Source organism: Arvicola amphibius, chromosome 7 (assembly GCF_903992535.2).
Source record: "Arvicola amphibius chromosome 7, mArvAmp1.2, whole genome shotgun sequence".
Classification (NCBI taxonomy): Eukaryota; Metazoa; Chordata; class Mammalia; order Rodentia; family Cricetidae; genus Arvicola; species Arvicola amphibius.
Window position 1 is genome coordinate 58,306,230 of NC_052053.1, and position 4,398 is coordinate 58,310,627.

Genomic DNA, 4,398 nt, shown 5'->3' on the forward strand with positions numbered 1-4,398 from the left:
GAGGGAGGGTATGGGGGAATGGAGGGGAGGGAAGGGGAGGAAGAGGGGAAGAGATGGAAAATTTTTAAATAAAAATAAAAGAAAGAAAAAAAGAAATATGTTAATTTTTTAATATTTTGATGTTTCAAAAGTATTTTCGCAGTAATGAGTTTTTATTTTCATTTCATACTTTGCATGACTTCACTTATTTTAAATCTGTTAAAGTTTATATTATGTATTATGGATGTGTTCTTTTGAATATTTCATATGCACTTTAAAGATAATGCGTATTCTGCTGTTTTTAGCTGAAGCAGTCTTTAAATGTCAATTAAGTCAGGTTGGCTGATTGTGTTCGCGAGTCCCATATGCTTTGCAATTTTGCATCTACTTGTTTTATCAAATACTGAGAGTGAGTGCTGATGTTATGAAGAAGAATTTTGGAATGATCTGTTTTTCCTGCCAGCTCCATTGGAATTAGCTTCATATACTTTGTAACTGCTGATGAATGTAGGCTTGTGAGATGGTCATGACTTTAATGGGTAAAGTCTTCCATTATTAGCATGTACTGAATTTATATTTGCCGTTATCTTATTCTGAAATCTGCATTCTGGTATTAACAAAATAACTCTAGCTTTCTTTATCTTGATTAGTTTTTACATAGATTAAGTTTTATATATATATATATATATATATATATATATCATATTTTCATCATTTTATTGTGAAGCTCTACATATATTTACATTTATAGCAAATTTCCCATAAATAGCGTATACCAGCTTATACTGAGTCTTTTTACAAGCATACTCAACACAACAGTCTCTGCCTCTTGTTTAGTGTCTACATGTCATTTATATTTAATGTAATTATTGTTACAGATGAATTTAAATTAATCACCAATTTAAAAATAAATTTTTGATTGCTGTGTATTTTTTCTATTCTTCAGGTCCTGCATTCTTTTAAACGATGACTGTCTTTGAACTCTGATATTACTTTACATATATGGAGCAATGTAATATGGACGAGTCACATTTCAATTGCTTCATGTGTCAGTGCTTTTGTTAGGGTGGCTCTTAGAATGGAAGCTGTAGGCACACCTCCTCTCCTGTACTCTCTCTGTGCCTGCTTGGCTGCCAGCCTCTCTGGAGTCCCATTCTTGGCTTCATCATCAGAGAGGAGAGGCTGCCTCTGCATGTCCCTGTCAAGGCTCTCCTAGGTAACTGAGTGCCAGTTCAACATCTCTAGGATGAAGCGATGACAGTTGGTTTGCTGATGACGCAATGCAATGGGATTGACAACTTCAGGAAGAAGGAGGAATTCCCTGATGGACAAGTTCTACTCAAACCCAATGCTAGAGTAGAGAAGGAAGAACTCACTGAAAGAAGAGAGTATGCAGGAACAAGATGAAGGAGACTGAGAAGTGGGAGAGTCCAAAGCAGTAAATGTACACTGCCAAGCCTAAGGAAAAAATAGTTACTTATGCACAGACAGTGAATGCTTACTTGTAGATAAAGCAAACACTAGCATACAGATAGTACACGGGTCTGTTGTATAAATGTTCAGTGGGCAGGTTCAAATGTCAGGAAAATAAAAGTGATAGCTTTGTCCAAGAACATTTATTAATCTTCATGCCATCCCCCTTTGTTAAACAATAATCAGCAAGCATAATACATTGATTTGGCAGTTAAATATTAGATCATGAAAGATTTCTTTCCTAACTAACAATGAATGTGTGGTATGTCTGAACAAGAGAACCGGATTGTCAGAAATCAATCGCAGTCATTAGAACAGCCATGGCAGCTGTTTTGCTAGACAAAAAGATGACAGACCTCCGTCAACTCTGACAAGCAGCAGCCCCTGCCAGTTCCAGAGCTTTGCCAATTACTGCCATTTCACAGAACACTTCCTGGAAAGACCGACTGCCATGTGACTAAAACCCTGGACCATTTTCAGAGAGACACGGAACAGACGCTGCTCTGGCTGCTACAGCAGGCCAGGCGCTTGTGTTAAGAAAGAAAGTCAGTTGAGAACACTCAGGTTGGCATCCACAATGCATCCTCGGACAGATTTGTGCTTCCTCTCTCCAGTTCTCCTTGGTCTATAACAAGAATGCCCCTTACTCAACAGCAGACGCACTCTGCCATGGGTCAGGACACCTTGTTTCATAGGAAAACCTTGTTTGTCATTGCTGCCACTGATTCGGACCACGTAACCCTTCCACTCTTCACCCAGGGCATCGGCAGCCACTTCCGTGGCCATGTGCTTCTCATAGAAGGTCTGAAGCTTGCATTATCGTCCACTTCCATGAGTTTCTGGCAGCCGGTGGCAGGGAAGGAGATATTCAGCTTCTCAACTTGGTTATTGTAAAAAAAGGAGAGAAGGATATTCCTGGACTGACAGATACTACTGTGCCTCGTCTGCTGGGACCTAAAAGAGCTAGCAGAATCCGAAAGCTTTTTAATCTCTCTAAAGATGATGACGCCCGAAAGTACATTGTCAGAAAGCCTTTAAACAAAGAAGGTAAGAAGCCCGTCCTTAGTCCTTAAGGCACCCAAGATTCAGCATCTTGTGACTCCACGTGTCCTGCAACACAAACGCCGGCATGTTGCTCTGAAGAAGCAACGAACAAAGAAAAACAAGGAGGCTGCAGAATATGCTAAACTTTTGGACAAGAGAATGAAGAAAGCCAAAGAAAAGCGCCAGGAACAGATTGCCAAGAGGCGAAGGCTGTCCTCGCTGAGAGCTTCTACTTCTAAGTCTGAGTCCAGTCAAAAATAAGTCTATATGGGTAACAAATAAATGATATGACCATGAAAAAAAAAAGAAAGAAAGAAAGTCAGGATTGTGAGGGGTGCGTTCACCCACTGAGACGGTGGGACAGAACTAACGGGAGATCACCAAGTCCAGTTGGAATGGGACTGATGGAACATGTGACCAAACTGGACTCTCTGAATGTGGCTGATGGTGGAGGATGACTGGAAACCAAGGACAATGGTGATGGGTTTGGACTCTACGGCATGGATGGGCTCTCTGTGAGCCCTGTCAGTTCGGTTGCTCACCTTCCTGGACCTGGGGGGAGTTGGGAGGACCTTGGACTTAACATAGTGAACGGAACCCTGATGGCTCTTTGGCCTGGAGAGGGAGGGAGTGGGGGTATGTGTGGAGGGGAGGGAAGGGAAGGAGGAGGAGGGGAGGACATGGAAATTTTTAATAAAAAAATGAGGAAAAAAAAGAAACAGAACAGTCATTGCCAAATTCCTTTTATGAAGCTACAGTTACCCTGATAACGAAACCACACAAAGACTCAACCAAGAAAGAGAATTACAGGCCAATCTCACTCATGAACATCAATGCAAAAATTCTCAATAAAATACTGGCAAACCAAATCCAAGAACACAATAGAAAAATTAGCCACTACAATCAAGTAGGCTTCATCCCAGAGATGCAGGGCTGGTTCAACATATGAAAATCTATCAATGTAATACATCATATAAATAAACTGAAGGAAAAAAACCATATGATCATCTCATTAGATGCTGAAAAAGCATTTGACAAAATTCAACACCCCTTTATGAAAAGGTCTTGGAGAGATTAGGGATACAAGGGTCATTCCTAAATATAATAAAGGCTAGTTACAGCAAGCCAACAGCTAACATCAAGTTAAATGGAGAGAAACTCAAGGCCATCCCACTAAATTCAGGAACACGACAAGGCTGTCCACTCTCTCCTTATCTCTTCAATATAGTGCTTGAAGTTCTAGGAATAGCAATAAGACAATACAAGGGGATCAAGGGGATTCGAATTGGAAAGGAAGAAGTTAAACTTTCGTTATTTGCAGATGATATGATAGTGTACATAAGCGACCTGAAAAACTCCACCAAAGAACTCCTATAGCTGATAGACTCCTTCAGTAACGTGGCAGGATTCAAGATCAACTCCAAAAAATCAGTTGCCCTCCTATACACAAAGGATAAGGAAACAGAGAGGGAAATCAGACAAGTATCAACTTTCAAGATAGCCACAAACAGCAAAAAATACCTTGGGGTAACTCTAACCAAGGAAGTGAAAGATTTATTTGACAAGAACTTTAAGTCTTTAAAGAAAGAAATTGAAGAGGATACCAGAAAATGGAAAGATCTCCCCTGCTCGTGGATTAGGAGGGTCAACATAGTAAAAATGTCAATTCTACCAAAGGCAATCTATAGATTCAATGCAATCCCCATCAAGGTCCCAACAAAATTCTTCACAGATCTTGAGAGGACAATAATCAACTTTATATGGAAAAACAAGAAACCCAGGATAGCCAAAACAATCTTATACAATAAAGGTACTTCTGGAGGCATTACCATCCCTGACTTCAAACTCTATTACAGAGCTACAGTATTGAAAACAGCTTGGTATTGGCATAAAAACAGAGAA

At 40.0% G+C, this 4,398-nt stretch overlaps 1 pseudogene; it reads left to right on the plus strand.

The window, feature by feature from the left end:
* Positions 1–1,233: 1,233 nt before the first annotated feature.
* Positions 1,234–2,757, plus strand: LOC119819770 (annotated as a pseudogene).
* Positions 2,758–4,398: the final 1,641 nt, after the last annotated feature.